At 43.5% G+C, this 19,134-nt stretch overlaps 1 long non-coding RNA gene across 1 annotated transcript; it reads right to left on the reverse strand.

The window, feature by feature from the left end:
• Window positions 1-7,200: 7,200 nt before the first annotated feature.
• Window positions 7,201-15,671, reverse strand: LOC121628298. Its single transcript, XR_006008136.1, has 3 exons — window positions 15,575-15,671; window positions 12,059-12,063; window positions 7,201-7,211 (listed from the first exon to the last, which is right to left on the reverse strand). It is a non-coding gene; the product is annotated as an uncharacterized LOC121628298 (long non-coding RNA).
• Between the last annotated feature and the right edge of the window lie 3,463 nt (window positions 15,672-19,134).

Raw genomic sequence — 19,134 nt, forward strand, 5'->3', positions numbered from 1 at the left:
ATTAAAAAAACTATTTGTGTTCTATCAGTTAGATAGCTTCCAAGAAAGGACAATGCAAATGCCTCAAACCCATAACATTCAAGTTTTCTAACAATAAATTGTGGTCAGATAAATCAAATGCTTTTCTATTCTACAGTTCTATTCTATTCTACAGTCATTGCTGCAAAAAATCCAACTTAACAGCACCAACTGGCTTGGCTTAATCTCATTGTATATTTGTATAATGACAATAAAAGGCATTCTATTCTATTCTATTCTAACTACTTTATTTTTTTATTACTTTCTGTCATTTGAGTTAGAGCTGATGTTGAGGAGTTACTCTTGTGAAACGTGTTCTAAAAGTCTGCTATTAAATCATTCAAAGTATTTTGTAATTTGTTCAGATATGACACATTCCATAATTTTAGGAGCGATTTCTTGTTTTTCGGTAGTGGAATTATCTTGGCACGCTTCCATTGTGGTGGATGCAGACAGCTGGAAAAACATATTTGTAATATGACAGATGGGTGATGCAACTTTCTCTGCGACCATTTTAGTAGCTTACCATCAAGGTTATCAATGCCTGAAGGTTTATTATTACAAGTTTTTAATGTATTTTCTACTGTCTTTATCAAACTGAAATGATCATTGTTTATCTTTCATAATTTTATTTTTATTAAGAGGTTAAATATGTTAATTATATTGATGGGGGTACATTATCATTTAATTTATTAACTTTATTTATGAAATATTAATTTAGATGGGTTTCCCTGCTTAGGCAGCTGCCCCCACGACCTGACTCCGGATAAGCGGCAGAAAATGGATGGATAATTTAGATGACATGCAATGTCTGACGTTTGAATGAGGAAACTTTCATGCATTTCTAAAAATGACGGTGTTTGATAGGATTTTATGATAATCACCATGTTTTCCATACTCTTTTACTATCATTTTTAACATCACTAATCCTGTTTTCATAATATATTTTCTTTTTTATTTTGTTTAATTTAGCAACACAGTTTTTATAGTCTACTATTTGACGTATTTTATTTAAATACACAGCTACCTACTGATATCGGTTTTAGATGAGACAGATGTATTTGTAGCCAAAGTACTTCAACTTCAAATGACATCAAGTCTTCTGTAATGTGTGTAGGTCTGCATTCTTGAATGAAAAAAGTGACCCCACCACCAAATGCATTTCTATCTCTCCTATATGTTGTATCCTTTGATGTTTAAAGCACTGTCTCCAAATGTGGAATCTAAGTGTGTTTCAGATATTGCTAGTGTTTGTATATTATCATTATAGAGAATTTCACTTATTTAATGCAATTTATTCCTGGTGCTATTTATGTTTACATGTGCAGTTTTTAGTCCTTTATTCGGTAATTTGTGTTTTTTTTTTTTTTTATTTCAGCCATAGGGTGTGAGAAAGAGATCTGGCCGAGTAAGACTGAAATTTTATCACGATTGGTTCTCCCATCGCTGGTTTCCCAGTACGATGTGCTCTCTCTACCTCAAAGTCTCTCTATAACTGCAGCTTCTCTGAGAAGATCTCTTTCACTTTCTCTTCAGAGCCTTTCCAAGTTTCTCCTGGTGTCTCTACAATGCCATGTATTACCAGGTTATTTCTTCTTGATTGCCCTTCTAGGTACTCTAATTTATCTGTGAATACTAGAAAACTGTCACAGATTTTCATTGTGTCAGTTTGGAGGGCCTTGCTGTGATCAGCTAGATTTGAATTGCTTTTTTTAAACTCATCTACCTCCTTCTGGGTGAACTGAAGACTAATTTTAATCTCCTGCACTTCTCTCATTAATGAGTCCAGTCTGGAGTTAGTTGAGTCCAGGATCATTTTAACAAAGCATTAAAAATGGCCTTGTTGATGCTGGAGCAGGACTGTGAACATTTCCTTCTGCTTAGAAAGTATATCATTTACCTGCTCCAGAGAGACTCATCTTCATGTTTAGTTTCAGTCTTTTTGAGCCCCAATGTTCTCCAATCACTGGGCTTAGGCTCAGACTGTTTGCTGGGCTGCTACTGCTGCTGGTGGAGTTGACTCGGCTGGACCTAGTAGCTAGTTTGCTGCTCCTGTGCTTGGTAGCTAACAGCCTGATAGCTGCTGGTGTCTCCTGGGCCTGGTAGCTAACAGCCTGTTAGCTGCTGTATCTCCTGATGTCTCCTGGGTCTGGTAGCTAACAGCCTGGTAGCTGCTGGTGACTCCCGGCCCTGGTAGCTACTGGCCTGGTAACTGCTGGTGTCACCTGGGCCTGATAGCTAACAGCCTGGTAGCTGCTGGTATCTCCTGGGCTCGATAGATAACAGCCTGGTAGCTGCTGGTATCTCCTGGGCCTGTGGTAGCTACTGGCCTGGTAGCTGCTGGTGACTCCTGGGCCTGGTAGCTAACAGCCTGATAGCTGCTGGTGTCTCCTGGGCCTGGTAGCTAACAGCCTGATAGCTGCTGGTATCTCCTGGGCCTGTGGTAGCTACTGGCCTGGTAGCTGCTGGTGACTCCTGGGCCTGGTAGCTAACAGCCTGGTAGCTGCTGGTGTCTCCTGGGGGTAGCCTGGGTCTGATGGCTGCTGGTGGATCCTGGGCCTACTGCTGCTCAGCTCTGCATATAGGCAACTACTTGTCAAGATAAACACATGACATTGTCATAATAGAATCTGCTCACAGGTAAGGAAACAAGGTATAAAACACAGCAAATAAAGATAAACTGTGTAAGGATTCACATACATAACAGAAATGAGGCCCAAAAATGAAGCAAACCAGCCTACAGCCTACCTATGTTAACGTTTAGCTTCAGGATTAGCATAATTAGCTTGGTTGACAACTGAAAATACAAAGCTTCAGATACTATTCTGATGCTCACAAGTTGGAACCAATTTAAATAAACAAGGAGCAATCATACAGACAGATCTACTTCAAGGATCAGACAAATGACTGCAATGGAGAATTCAACCTGCATGTGCTCTGGTCCCTCACATTGGCTGAAGACGGACAGGAGTCAAGACAGTCAGCGTTCAGCTTCTTAAATCCCTCACAGATATTAAGGTAGTGGTAGTGTCTGTCACAATATGGAGAGTAGGGTTTGGACTTGGGTCTGGCATTTGCCCGTGTAGGTTCTGCCCCAGTTGTCTCTTCCCTGGTTACCTTCTTAGCCATATTCTGGTAATATATCACCCTCCAGGAGGAAATGTAGATGAGTTTGTCTTTAAAATGGATATGATTCTCTCTGACATTCCTGATGATGGCGCATCACTAATTGTCATGGGAAAAAATAAATTCACATTGGCAAACCACAAGAAACTGACTTTCTGGCTCTCATCTGCTCTTTCAATCTCAAACTGGTACAGATTCGTCCAACATACAAAGCTGGCAATACTCTTGACTTGGCACTGATCAGAAACTGCTTCACAGCTAACCTGTCATTTACCCGACTGCACCTCTCAGACCACTTCCTGGTTCAATTCTCTGTCTTCCTTCTTCATGTCAATCAAGCAGCTCCAAAAGTGGCATCCTACCACAGAAACTTAAGATCCCTCAGAGCTTCACAGCTGTCTGACAAGGTTTACTCTACCCTCCCTTCAGTGGTGTAGTCTAGTTTATTTTAGTGGGTATACTCTGATCCCACCCCCCCTCATACATCATGTCCTGGTGTAACATCTGTCTCCCTGCACCCTTCCCAAAGGAGCAACTGCTCTTAAATGTATACTCTGCTAATGAGCTCCACAGTAAAGTTTGCATACACATAACTGAGATCATGAAAGGCTGGTTCTGTGTTATCTAAATGTAAACAACACAAGATGTATAACAGTCATTCCTTTCCTCATGGGGATCCTTCGCCCCAGAATCTTTGCCTGCTTGGACTGGGGTCGTTGCCGTGGTGATCACCCTTGTCCCAGTGGCTGGGGGTCCTGCACTGCAGTCCTACAGCTGTGATGTGGACTCTGGCTTGCCCTGATCTGGGTGGTTGCTGTGCTCGCCTCTGTGGAAATGGGTGGGCTGGCTCTTGGTGTGATCGGATCCCCAAGATATTGTTTCCTCACAGCGGCGTCAAGCCAGATGTTTATTACTTTTATTATTTTTGTACTGAGAAACAGAAACTGTGAAGTTCTTGTTTGTGTATAATGGAGGGAGGGGGGACGGCTCTGTTTGTGCATGTATGTGGACGTCTGTGTGACTGTGAGAGAGACAATGATGGGTGTTTTTTTAATTGCTATGTCATATAGTGTGTGAAGGCTTGTTTTAGATAGATAGATAGATAGATAGATAGATAGATAGATAGATACTTTACTGATCCCGAGGGATTTACTTTAATACGCAAACATTTTTATCATTGTGTAAAGCACTTTGTGTTTCCTTTGGCAAGAAAAACGCTTTATAAATAAAGTTTGATGTGAATTGATTAACAGCTGTACTTTAATTAACCATCGAACAGTCACTGACAGAACAAGACAAATCCATTTTCAATAAATAAAAATTCATGAAAAAAAATAGAGGCAAACATTCCACTCTAGGAATAGCTTGAATAATGAGACAACTACACATAACACACATAAGTTATTTATCTGATGGTGTACGAGGTGTCCTTATTAATGGACATTTAAGATGACTATGAATTGTCTTCATTTTTATTTAACTATAATAACATGCTAATATAGCGTTAACTTTGTACATTTAAATAGTTTCTACCAGCTTTAAATGTCCAACATTTACATAACTTTCCGTTTCTCCACTCTAACCAAAGATGCCTGTTTTTAAATTCCCCTACCTGACTCACTCCACAAGATCGGCCAGGTCGAAGTCTCTTTTACGAGCATGCACACACACACACACAGAGACTCACCGAGGCCCTGTTTCAGAAAGCAGGTTAAACAAACTGAGTTTAAAGCGCAACTCTGGGTTCACCAACTCGGAGTTTTCACTAAACCCGCTTTCTGAAACGGGGCCCAGGTTGGACGACAGCATCAGGCTGTCCTCCCCGCCCGTAAGTGTGTAACTGTAGTTTGCCCCGAATCGACAGTGGAAACAGCATCAGTAGCAACACACTCACCGACACACTGAAACAGTGTGATTTGACTTTGTTTTCTTTTCATGTTTTTTCTGTGTTTTTCCCTCTCCACTAACTACTCGTACCGCACAAAAAATCTTCTTCCTCTTCTTTTTCTGCTGCTGCTGCATCTTCTTCTTCTCTCATCCGCCACTCTTTAATTCGCGGTTGTCTAGCAACCAGCCACCAGGTGTTAAGGAATGCAGGTCAAGATCAGGACAGACGGCCAAGCTGCTTTCGCTCTGCGGCGGCTCAAAGTCACTTTTGACGGAATTCCTCATGGTCTAAACGGGCCGGCTTCGTGGCTAATTTATGATCGGGAAAGTGAAAGTTATGTCACGAAACATGTTGATATGCATCTTTGAGCATGTTTTAGCTGTTATACGGAAATTTGTGACCTTTTCTAGTGGGTATACGGCGTATTCCTGCATATCATGTAGACTACACCACTGCGTCCCTTCCCACTCAGTCTTCTCCTTATTGCCTGTTAATGAGGCTACAGAAACACTCTGCTCCTCTCTCGCCTCCTCTCTGGACAAACTCTGTCCTCTGGTGTCAAAACCAGCTAGACAAAACCCTCCCAGTCCATAGCTCACTGAGGTTCTAAGGAATAACAGAGCCGGACTCAGGGCAGCAAAAAGAAAGTGGCGCAAATCAAAAGAGTATACAGACTTGTTTGAGTACCGCAAAAACTTGCTTTTCACATCCAGCCTAAAAGTTCCAAGATAACCTTTTATCAGAACAAGATAACTCACGACAACTGTTCATGGTGTTTAACTCTCTTCTATTTTCACCACCTGCTCAGCCTCCCACTGTGCTGACTGCAGAAATGTTTGCTTCCTACTTCACTGAAAAGGTTGCTACCATCAGTAACCAATTCACTGAGCCTGACCAACTCAACCTTACCAAACCAGCTACTGGTGCCTCACTCTGCTCCTTCTGCTCTCTAAATGAGGACAAAGTCTCTAACGTCTAGTCAACTCAAAATCCACAACCTGTCCTCTTGATCCTGTTATTGCCAACATCCTGCAGAGCATTTTACCTACAATCAAAACTGCAGTAACCCATATTATCACCTTCTCTCTTAAATCCGATGTCTTTCCCTCTGCCTTCAAGAAAGCTCGAGTTAACCTGCTGCTGAAGAAACTCACACTCAACCCAGCTCAGGTTGAAAACTACCGGCCTGTCTCATTGCTTCCATTCATGTTCTAAACTGCTAGAGCGTGCTGTCTTCAGTCAGGTCTCACAGTTCCTCCAAGACAACAACCTGTTTGATCCATATCAATATGGCTATAGGCAAGGCTTTACTAAAGAGTTCTACTAAAACTGTTCTCCTGTCAATTACTGTTTCCCTACGGCTTCCCCACACTCTCGGAGCTTGGCATCTCAGGATCTATCCTCTCGTGGTTCATGTCCTACCTCACAGGAAGACCTTCAGAGTATTTTGGCAAGGGGGAGAGTCCAGATCACATGGGCTGACAACAGGGTTGCCTCAGGGCTCGGTGCTTGACCCTCTTATCTTTTCACCATACACCTCCTCACTCAGTGTAGTCATTAGCTTTTGTGGTTTCTCCTACCACTGCTATACAGATGACACTCAGCTTTTCCTTTCCTTTCCACTTGATGACACAACCGTCTCAATGCAAATATCAGCATGCCTTGCTGATATCTTCATGTGGATGAAGGGTTGTCATCTTCAGCTAAATCTGTTCAAGACCGAGCTTATTGTCTGTCCAGCCAGTTCTTCCTTACCACCACAGATAAGTGTGTAGCTTGACTCTATTACGCTTGTGCCTACGTCTTCTACCAGGAATCTTGGTGTCATGGTAGACAACCAGCTGACCTTTAAAGACCATATTGCCTCGGTTGCCCAGTTGTGCTGTTTTGCTCTGTACAACATCAGGAGGATCAGACCCTACCTGACAGAATACACGGCACAGCTCTTGGTCCAGACTCTGGTCATTTCACGCATTGACTACTGCAACTCCTTACTGGCTGGCCTGCCTACATGCTCAGTTCAACCTCTGCAGATGATCCAGAACGCAGCAGCACGTCTGGTCTTCAACCAGCCCAAAAGAGCTCATGTCACTCCGCTGCTAATTGCTCTTCATTGGCTTCCAGTTGCAGCACATCAAATTCAAAGCTCTGCTTCTGGCTTACAAAACAATAACCCAAACTGCTCCTGTCTACCTTCACTCCTTAATCCAGAGCTACACTCCCTCTCTCCACAGTTAAGCTCTGCCAGCAAAAGACAGCTAGTGCTCCCACAACTTGGTGCAAAATCAGTAGCTAGACTCTTTTCCTCTGTTGTTCCCTGGTGGTGGAACGATCTACCAAACTCTGTCCAATCCGCAGAGTCAGAGCCACTTTTAAGAGCAAGCTAAAGACTCACCTGTTTAAGGAGCATTTCCGCACTTAGCTTAACTCTTCTACTCATTGGATTGAGTTAGAAAGATTTGTCCAGCTCTTTGGCTCAACTCAGCACTGAATAAGCTGCGTGCATTCACACCCAAGATGATATTGTGTGTTGAAATCATGATGTCGTAATTAAACAAAGGACTATCATATATATATATATATATATATGTATATGAGAGAGAGAGAGAGAGAGAGAGAGAGAGAGCGAGAGAGAGAGAGAGAAAAGGGTACTGCCTCTAGCACTACACGACAGCACCTGGTCCATCTGGACTCACAGCAGTCTAACTAACACTTAATTATGATGTCCCATCTTGTTGGAATTCTGGCTTGTGTTGTTCTTTCTCTCAGATGTAAGTCACTTGAAAAGCGTCTGCCAAATGACTCTAGAATAGAATATTGAAGCACACAGACATTGGTTTCTCTTTGGGTTGTGTGGTTCACAGATCCTTCCTATCAGGTCGGGGGTATCGGTCTGATACAGTGCTGCTGTACTGGAAATGTGCTTTGCTTTAGACTTTGTCTGGAGCAAAGTAGCCAAGTCCTGGAGGGTGTGTGTTTTGTCTGGATGTATGCCAGTCTGCAAAATACTATATTGCAGGCAATACTCAATGAAGCCATCATGTTAGGTGGGAGGTATCTTGCTGAGCAGGTGATCAACGTGGGAGTCGCAGTGGAACTCATATCCATTTTGTCCTTCAAGGATCCTTACTATGCCTACCAAGGAATGGACAAACAAGCCAAATGAGTCAAAGGCATTCATATCACCCATCCTGACAGCAGGTGCATTAAGTATGGCACTCTGGACCAGCTGTTGTAGGTGCCCATACTTATCTTGTAGAGCAGGGGTGCCCAAAGTTGGTCTTCGAGGGCCGCTGTCCTGCAGATTTTCCAATGTTTCCTGCTTCAACACACCTGACTCAAATGAAATAGATCCAACAGCCTATTATGTTTTGCACAATGAGTCATCAGTTTGAGTCAGGTGGTTTTGGAGCAGGGACAGATCAAAAACCTGCAGGATTGTGGCCCTTGAGGACCGGAGCTGGGCACCCCTGTTGTAGAGCCTCCAGGTCAGTTGAGAGCTTGATGTGGTTGATCAACATTTGATATTTACATTGCTCACTGAAGTGAAGGTTGGTGAATTGGGAAGAGTGGTGGAACTCCTTGGCTGGCATACTGAGCAGTGTTGAGTGGCTCCATGGCTGGTTGGCTGTAGCTGTAAGTGGGCTGATACACTGTTGAAGACTGAGACTCTACTGGATTGGGAGGAGTATGGTTATGTATAAACTCGTTTCTGGAGTTTGGCTATAGGCAGCTGTAACTCATAGGTTAATGCCACATAAGGTGTGTTATTGGCCAGAGGTGCTGAGGTGATGACATGCGCCTAAGGGTGTAACATGGGTTGTATCTCAAGTAGTTGCTAATGCTGGACCAAGTTGTAGTCTCACAGACCTGAGTGCCATGGATATTCAACACTGGAGGTGTGTTGTCGGGTTAACAAGGAGTGCAGGTATTGCTGGAAGGGTATTAGGTTGCAGCTTTGGCTATGGTCCATTAGGAGGCACTGTAGAGGCTGGAATGACTTGTTGCATCACTTATGGGGGAGGAATAGGTGGGTACACTGCAGGAGCAGGTGTTGGAAGTAACTGGGTTGACAGAGAGGGCTGGGAAATGGATGGAAGCATGTCAGCCTGTCTTGCCTGCACTGGCAGTGGTAAGTCCAGAAAGGGGTCTGACTTGTCAGAATGTACAGGTAAAGTTACAGTTGTCCAGAAATTTGCAAGAATCAGAGAACGAAGCTTAGCAATCTCAAGGTCCTGTTCAGCCCAAGTTAGGTGCTGCTGTGTTTCTAGCTGCCTAGTGGGAGCTTCTCTGGGTTTGAATGCCTCATCTTGGAGCCGCTGTGCTTCCTCGGCTTGTTTATCTCAGCAGTTTACACTCCAAGTCAGCTTGAGTCTCATGCTCAATCAGATGGCACATATCTTCCAGCTCCAGCTGCTTTATTCTCTCTTCCAAGATTGCAGCTTGTGCATTTGAGACCCTGAGTGGGATATGTACCAACTGAGTAACATGTACCTTCTGGATCTACTATGGATGTATAACTTCTTTTGGATGGCCTGCTTGCGTTGCTGCTGTGAGATACAGTGGCAGGGGGAGCCGGGCACACGAGTGGCTGGAATCCAATTTAGTAGTCCTCTAACTAAACAGGTAAGAAGCGTTCTCTCTACGGACAGCTCCTGTGCGCTGCGGTGCCTGATGCAGCATTGTCCATGATGTTCTTCCTAGGTTGCACTCAATCCAGCTTGAAGGACCAGTGTTGAGCATGAGCCTCAGAGAATAGGACTGCTGATTTGGGTGGCAGATTATGGACTATAATTCCAGTTAGACAATTAAGGCACTTGGAGAGGGAGAGAGAAAGAAAGAGAGAGAGAGAGAGAGAGAGAGAGAGAGAGAGAGAGAGAGAGAGAGAGAGAGAGAGAGAAAGATCTGTTTGTCTTCTTTAATAAAGATTGGTGGACTTAAGCATTATTGTACAGCATATGTAGCCTATGCTCTGAAAATAAAGGCAATGAAAATGTATTACAACTGCTCCGCATATTGTTCAGCAGTTAGATAAACTTTCCTAAATAAGCTGCCATGTGGGCATATGATTTTAAGTTTCACCAGTAATATCCCTAACTTATGTGCAAATAGGGTTGCCAACTTTCAAAAGTGAAAATAAGGGACGCCAACCATAGCTCCTGAGGGCCATGACCACCATGGCCCGACTCCTGTGGGGTGGGGAACCCATAGCAGTGGTGTGTTTTATTTTGTGCCAGTGTTTTTAGTAAAGGGGTGATCAAAAAAGCAATTAGTTATACTTAAAATGCTTTATTACCGATGGACACATTGATTATTGTGCAACATTATTGCATATAAAGTGTTAATTAGGCTCCATAAAGACGTAATAACATGCATTCCTAGTTAACATACAGGAGGAAATATATAAAAAAATACCATATGCACACAACTTAGTTATTGCACAATCACTTAACTTAGTTAAAGAGATATTATCTGGCACTCGGCAGTAGCACCAGTAACTAAAGGAGATCTGTTTGTGTGGGGTGTTCAACAATGAATTTTTAAAATATAAACTAAATACGTTGAGAACTTAATGTAACTTTTAAAGTTAAGTTATATTTTAAAATAAACGTTTTCTCTGAACAACATTTATTAACTGTTAATCCATTAGTCTGACTTTTTCTTTAAATGGACATATATAATATTTATAATGGCTGATATTACTGTATATTAAATAAATGATCATTCATTCAACTTTAAAAACTCATCATCTTAAATTCCAGAAATAGATCAATCATGACATGATGTCCCACACCGGATCAGTCTCAGGAGATGATGGGGATGAAGAACTGGGACACTGAGCTCTAGTCTTTGTGTTCTTACATGCCTCCAGTGTTGCTCTCCTGATGCATGATCTCTGATGTCAGACAGCGCACGCGCCACTGAAAACAAACATTTTACAATGCGTCTTGTAAACATCTCCACTGATGCTGTCCAGCTAAGGATGGAAGTGTTTTTGCTTTTGATGATGTGGTGGAGTATCAGGTGCCGAGGACATTTTAACCCATAAGAGCCTGACGTGACATATTTGTCACATACATTTTCTGTAGACATTTTGCTTCAATTATGGTATAACTTTACTCAAAATCCTGTTGAACACAGTCTGATACTTGTCTTCTGTCCCCAATTAGATACCCAGGAGCAGAAAACCACATTATAATATTTTTAATATATCACATGTTAATAACTGGTAGACAAAAATATGAGAGATTTCTAGATTCTCTCAGGCAGGTGGAGATGGAAGCATCTCGCCTCCACGCAGGAGCAGATGGAGGATTTCTCCTGCGCCAGTGTTACCCCGATAGCATCACGTCGTCACGGCAACGCGTACAGCTGATCAAGCTGAATCTACGTCACTGAAGGAATTCTGAATCGGCTTTATGTGGATCCAGTTTTCTTTGTAGATTTTTTTTAACATCAACACGTTGTCAGAGATCTGAACTTTAAGAATATATTAGAACAACTTTGCTGAATGAATCTTCATCAGGACATTTAAAATATTTCACTTTTTTCTGTCCTGTGGGTTCTTTTATTTTTTTCCATCACAGCATTTCTGGCTCTGAATCTGGGGAGACACTGTATTGTTATGGTACTTCAGAAATGATTTAGATGTGTCATCTGAAAACTTCTTTAATATTCAAGAAAAATCAGTTGTGTTACATAATAGCTGTAAATGAAATGGATATTGAATCGAATCGGAATTAATTGCAATCGAACTGAAATAGGCTGTTGTGAATCAAATCAACATTGTTTCAGGAAAGTAGTGACGATACCAGCCCTAGTCCTGACTGGTTCGAGACAGCATTTGTCCTGTTGCCAGTAGATGGTGCGCAGCACCTAGTGTGATTGACAGTTTACTGGAGGACGAAAACAGAACATCTTTCCACATCTGCACAGATCACCAGTATCACTACACCAATTGGAAGTAAACTTAAAGTTTGACATGTGGCTGCACATTTCAAAGAGATTTTGTCCCTGTGCAAGTACCACTACTAATGTTATGTAATGCTATTAACCTAATGTTTACGTGAAGCTATGTAGCTGTGCTAATGTAGTTATATGCTAGCACTCGATTGGTTTTATGCTAATATGGATAAAAAATATCATATTATGTTCTGTGAGGTAAATTGTGATGGAAAGCTTGCCCTTTAGTGATCTACGAAAGTTATATCCCATCTAGGAGGTTACAATCCAACCACAAAGGGTTGTGTTTATTTAGAGATGGTAAATCCATGAGTGATCCATGATAACACCATGTTTAATCACATTATCATAAAAAGATCACTATCACTACTGTTTTGCACTATGTTGTAACATTAAGGACCCAAAAATTCAGTCACAACACAGAAGCAAGCATTTAAAGGAATGGATTTCCTGAGCAATAGTTTCAGAAAGGTGATTGACAGAGGACCCTCGGGAGGCAGCCTGATCACAGAGAAAGGAGATGTGGCCACTGAATGAAACTCCACAGTTAAAACTCTAGTCTAAGGTCCAGGAACATAGTCAACAATCAGGCAAAGGTCAAACACTGTTACACCCGCACTAGTTTCAGCCACGGACACACCCCATCCCTTCCCTCCATAGTCAATGTCCTGAGTACTGATCATCCACACCTGTAACCAATTTACCTACCAGCTTTATAAATACCAGCGCCACACTCACGCAATGTCGGACCTCGTTCCAGCATAGATGGACTTACCTTCTCTCCCTGTCTCTCTGGTTAGTCTGGACTCTAGTGTTTCACCTCCTTTGTGTAACCAGTTATGGAAAACCCTTAAAATGATAATTCTTTTATTAGAATAAGTTAGAACTTTAAAATAAATATTGTACCTTAATTGAAGTATAACATCTATGCTTTAAAAAAAAAAAAGAAAATAAAAAAGTTAGAAAAAAAAGGTCAAGCGTTGACAATGAATAAATAAGTATTGGTCAAATAATTGGAAAGAATAGCCGTCTACAATAAAGTGATTAAATGCACAAAAAGATAAAAAAATGAAAGAGTTGCCCTTGAAGAACCGTTAAAACTATGATTCCCATGGTCCTCTGTGAGGAGCAGGCCAGTTACTGAGCTCCGAAGTGTTAGATGATTAAAGCCCCGTCTTCACTTCCGGTTAGCTACTTCCTGACAATGAAAAACAACATCGTGCACAACCGATTCCAAAAATCGATTGCCATCCATAGGAATAGCGTGAACGGCAGAGATGACTGTTGCAATCAAGCGACGTGCACAAAGAGAAACCCACCCACTGTCTCAACGGTCAGGTTTTTCTTCCAGTGATGATCAAAGGACCAGAAGTTAAGCCCGACCCGGGTCTGAGAAGCAATCCGGCTGGATCTGCACTAGATATTAGTGTTTCAACCATCAGAAGGATTCCCCAGTGTAAACTGTGTGGTGAGCCAACCGACCCACGAGCACAAGTGTGTATGTGCCGTCCCCCCCCCCCACTCACGGATTGTGCGGTAGGATCGACTTGCACTGGCATATCGCTGTACACAGGAATCGGTCACTGACACTGATAAAATACTGATTTGAACAGAAAGGGCCCCAACGAGCAATAAGAGTGGTTGAGAACCGGGTTTTCTTTTATTTTCTTAAGAAATCTGCCGGCTTTATTAATTTTGTTATTTTCATACATTGTTTAAACCAAAGTGTTCCATTGTTTGTTACTGTGTTCTGTTGAAAACAAGTGACCACAACAAACCCCAGTTATTGTTGTCTGTCATTATTGAGGTCAAACCACTGGCTCTTAAGGGCTTGGCATCTTCTGATACTGGTCCACTTATTATCACAGATCGATTGCCTGTCACATCAATACTGAACCCATGTCCACTATGGATTTTGTACAGAAGTGTGGTGTTAAAGTCCCCAACTCGGTTATCATTGGTGGGCTGACTAATATGGAAGACCAAAGTGAACAGGTCCTAGACTTTCTTAAAGAATATGGGTCTGTGAAAAGAACTGTTGTGGTTGATGATGATAAATCAGAATTTCATAAAAACCTGATCGTTGAGTATACATATTGGTACAGCTGTAGAAACTTTAGGTGAACTATTGCCATACAAATATACCTTGCAAGACAATCCCTCTACCATTTGTACTGGTCAGAACTCTGAGCAGTGTGTACCAAACTGAAATCAGTGGTAATATCACCAAAAACTTACCTGTCAGAGCTTAAAACCTTAGCCAACTGAGTGGTGGTGAGTACGGACAGGTGCTTAAAGACGTGATGTCTCAGATTAGTAAAGATATTGAAGCCAATGGGGTGCTGTAAGAGAGGAAGTTCCTCTCGGCCCGTGTTGAAACCCCCATTGAGACCCGCGGGCCATTACTTTCAACTGAGCAGACTCCTCCTGTTCCATTCTTAGACACCCCTTACAGAAATTATGGCTTTTCTCCAACTGGCACCATCCCTATTGACAGTGTGGGTACAGCCCTTTCACTTTCAGCGAACAACATGAATCCCCCTGAAATTCAAAAGGTTGTGGTTGAGCACATTGTGAGGAGCGAAGCGATTAGTTCCCACTCCCAGTCCCAACTAAGGCTCCGCCCCTTCTCTGGAAAGACTCCCAGGCCCAATAATGAGATCGATTATGACACCTGGCACTCACATATTGAGTTGCTGCTTAATGACTCAAGCATGCTTCCCATTCAGATCATCAGAAAAATTGTGGAGCGCTTGCTCCCACCCGCAGCTGATGTAGTCAAAGGTTTACAGCCCAATTCACCCCCTTTAGCTTTCCTGCAACTACTCGATTCAGCCTATGGTATTGTTGAAGATGGAGAAGAGCTCTTTGCTCAGTTTTTAAACACATTCTAAGACCCAGGGGAAAGCGCTTCTACTTACCTCCATCGGCTACAGGTAACGCTAAACCTAGTGGTAAAAAGGGGTGGGGTTGAACCAAAAGAAATAGACCGACACCTTCTAAAGCAATTCTGTCGAGGGTGTTGGGATGGCGCTCTGCTCTCTACTCTACAACTTGAACGGGCAAAGATCAGTCCTCCTTCGTTTGCAGAACTCGTGCTGATGTTGCGCACAGAGGAGGACAGGCGGCAAACAAAAGCCAGCCGCATGAGGAAACATATAGGTACCACAAAACGAGTCCAAGTTCAGTCTCAGAGCGCATGTGCATGCGCAGACCCAAAGGAGAGACCAGAGGGTTGTTCCAGCACCATAGAGGACCTTGTGAAACAAGTTGCCACCTTGCAGAGCCAGTTGACCTCTTTCATGGCAGAGAAGAAGAAAGGAGCTGATACAAAGGCAACTGCACCAAAAGTCCAGAGCCAAACCCTGAAAAAAACAAAAGCAAATGTGCAAAACCAAATAAGAGCAAAGCAGACGAACAGGCCCTGGCCCTGGTACTGCTTTAAGTGTGGGGAGGATGGACACATCTCCTCATTGTGCACCGAAGCGCCAAACCCCACCTTGGTGGCTGAAAAGCGGAAGCAGTTGGAGAAGAAACAATGTGAGTGGGAAATGGAGACCAAATCCAGTCTCCAGTCACATTTAAACAATTAACAGCTCCTGTTGTGGGACAGACAGGGGCTGAGACAAATCAGTGTCCCTCAGCTATAAACGCCACATCCAACTCGCAAGTATGTAGCAGCGTAGGACAATCAGGCAGCAACCTCCCCTTTAAATTTCCTAAAGGATTAGTTGGTACCAAGAGTACAGCTCTTGTGAACATCAAAGGTGAAGAAGTTAGCTGCTTACTTGACACGGGCTCACAAGTCAGAACAGTTCCACAGTCATTTTATGAGCAACGCCTCACAGAGCAGGAGATCAAGTCACTTCATGACCTCTTAGAGGTAGAGGGGGCTGCAGGGCAGTCTGTCCCCTACTTAGGATACATTGAGTTAGCTGTCACTTTCCCAAAAGAGTTTCTTTGAGCACCAATTGAAGTAAGCACACTTGCCTTAGTTGTTCCTGACCTCCACACCATTACAGAGCCCCTTGTACTTATAGGCACCAACACCCTTAATGTCCTTTACGAAATCTATTCCAAATCTGAGATCACACATCAGCCTATTCCATATGGCTACCAGGCAGTCCTTAAAGTACTGGATACAAGACACAGACAGACAACTTGCACTGAGGCCCACGGTGCTGTGAAGTTACAAGGGAAGAGTGCCCAAGTTATCCCAGCTGGCAAAACTGTTGCACTTGAGTGAGTTTCCTCAGTGAGCGGATTCCAGAACGAGAAGTCTGTTCTAATTGAGCATCCAGATTTACCCTCCTTACCTGGTGGGTTGCTTGTAAAGGCCAGCCTAGTTGACCCCCACCCCCCGACGGCCCTATAAGCTACCAGTCTTAATCTGCAATGAGTCAAATCATGATATCGTCATCCCCCCAAAGTGCACAATAGCCCAGATGCATACTTACCAAACTGTTTTGTCAAAACAGCAGAACGTAGCAGAGCCAGCCGAGCTATCCCAAAAGACAGCCGAAGCAGAGTCCTCCCAAAAGCCCACTTTGAGCTTTAACTTTGGTGAGTCCCCGATCCCACCTGAGTGGAAAGAACGTGTCACAGAGCAGCTCAACAGTATGCGTGATGTGTTTGCACAACACGACACAGATTTTGGTCGAACAGATAAAGTTACACATCACATAAAACTATCAGATGAAACTCCTTTCAAGCAGCGCACCCGACCAATCCACCCTCAGGATATTGAGGCAGTTCGAAACCACATTCAGGAGCTCCTTGATGCAGGAATAATCAGAGACTCTGAATCTCCATTTGCACCAATTGTGGTAGTAAGGAAAAAGAATGGCCAGGTCCGACTGTGCATAGACTACAGACGCCTGAATCTCCAGACCATTAAAGACGCATACGCCCTCCCCAAGCTGGAGGACACATTCTGTGCACTCAACGGCTCTCAGTGGTTTTCTGTCCTTGATTTAAAATCTGACTTTTATCAGATAGAGGTTAAAGAGGCAGATAAGCCAAAAACAGCCTTTGTATGTCCACTCGGCTTCTGGGAATTCAATAGGATGCCTCGAGGAGTGACAAATGCGCCGAGTACTTTCAGAGGCTAATGGAGAAATGCATGGGGGACATGCATTTAAAGGAAGTATGGGTGTTTCTTGATGACCTAATCATATTCTCCAAGACCCTTGAAGAGCACGAGGAAAGGCTGATGAAGGTGCTCTCCCGTCTCAAGGAATTTGGCCTCAAACTCTCCGCAGAGAAATGTGTATTCTTTCAGACATCAGTCCGTTATCTTGGTCATATAGTGTCCAGAAATGGAGTACAAACAGACCCAGAGAAAACGGCTGTTCTCAAAACCTGGCCCATTCCCAAGAGCTTGCGAGAATTAAGATCTTTTCTCGGATTCTCGGGGTACTATAGGAGGTTTGTTAAAGGCTACTCCAACATTGTGAAGCCCCTCCATGACCTAACTTCTGGCTATCCACCTTACCAAAAGAAAGCCAGACTGACACAAAGATCAAAAGAGTACAGAGACCCAAAAGAGCCTTTTGGGGAGCACTGGACCCCTGCTTGCCAGCAAGCATTTGAGACTGTAATTGACAAACTTACCACAGCTCCTGTGCTAGGTTTCGCAGACCCCCAGAAACCGTATGTGCTCCACACTGATGCCAGTACCACTGGACTTGGTGCAGTTCTGTACCAAGAACAGGAGGGTCAGTTAAGAGCTATTGGGTATGCAAGCAGAGGGCTATCACGAAGCGAAAGTCGCTATCCAGCGCATAAACTGGAACTTTTAGCGTTGAAGTGGTCGGTTACCGAAAAGTTTGCTGATTATCTGTATGGTAATCAGTTCACCGTTGTGACTGATAGCAACCCGCTAACTTATGTATTGACTTCAGCAAAACTGGATGCGACAGGCTACAGGTGGCTGGCAGCGCTGTCCACATTTTCATTCAAGCTTCTCTACCGACCCAGGAAGCAAAACGGTGATGCTGACGGGTTGTCACGCAGGCCACATGAGAGGTTGGAGGATGACCCAAAGTCACAGAAAGAGAGAGAGCACATCCTCCAGTTCACCAAGGATCACCTTTCTAACCCAGATAACATCGATGCTGTTAATGAGGATGTTATACAAGCAATCTGCGAGAGACAACTCGTTTACAGCAACGATGATGATAGTAATCCTGACAACATCATTCTGGTTGAGTGCCTTGCCGTCTCTGCAGATGTAGTGCCCCACTGCTATCAACAAGCAGCTCAGTTTGGTGAACCTCCTGCTATCCCTCATCTGTCTGAAGCAGAGCTGGTGGATAGGCAAAGGGCCGACCAATATTTAAAGCACATCATATCCCAAATTGAGACAGGTGAGACACCTTCCCCCACCTTACGAAACAAACTCCCTGACCTTCCTCTGTTTTTAAGAGAGCTAAACCGCCTCGAGCTTGTCAATAATGTCTTGTACAGACGTCGCCAAGAAGGCCCCAATACAATATACCAGCTTGTCCTTCCAACTGAGCTTCGTGGCGCGGTTTTGACTAGTCTCCACGATCATATGGGTCACATGGGAGTAGACCGCACATTGGATCTTGTCCGAGCCAGATTCTATTGGCCAAGGATGGCTGTGGATGTGGAAGGGAAGGTGAGGACTTGTGGCAGGTGTGTGAGGAGGAAAGCACTTCCACAGACAGCTGCACCCCTAGTTAACATCGAGACAACAAGACCCCTTGAACTTCTCTGTATAGACTTCCTTTCTCTTGAACCAGACAGATGTGGAACCAAAGACATCCTTGTGATCACAGATCACTTTACCACACCCAACCAAAAGGCCTGTACAGTGGCGAAGTGTTTGTGGGAGGGTTTCATGGTGCATTATGGAATGCCAGAAAAGCTACACAGTGACCAGGGGCCAGATTTCGAATCCCGCATGATAAAGGAGCTCTGTCAAGTGGCTGGCATTCAAAAGGTGAGGACGACCCCCTACCACCCTAGGGGCAACCCGGTGGAACGATTTAATCAAACCTTACTTGACATGTTAGGCACCCTTCAGAACCAAGAAAAGCCCCACTGGCGTGATTTTGTCAGACCACTTGTTCACGCCTACAACTGCACCAAACATGATAAGACAGGGTTTACAC

This window comes from Melanotaenia boesemani, chromosome 17 (assembly GCF_017639745.1).
Source record: "Melanotaenia boesemani isolate fMelBoe1 chromosome 17, fMelBoe1.pri, whole genome shotgun sequence".
NCBI lineage: Eukaryota > Metazoa > Chordata > Actinopteri > Atheriniformes > Melanotaeniidae > Melanotaenia > Melanotaenia boesemani.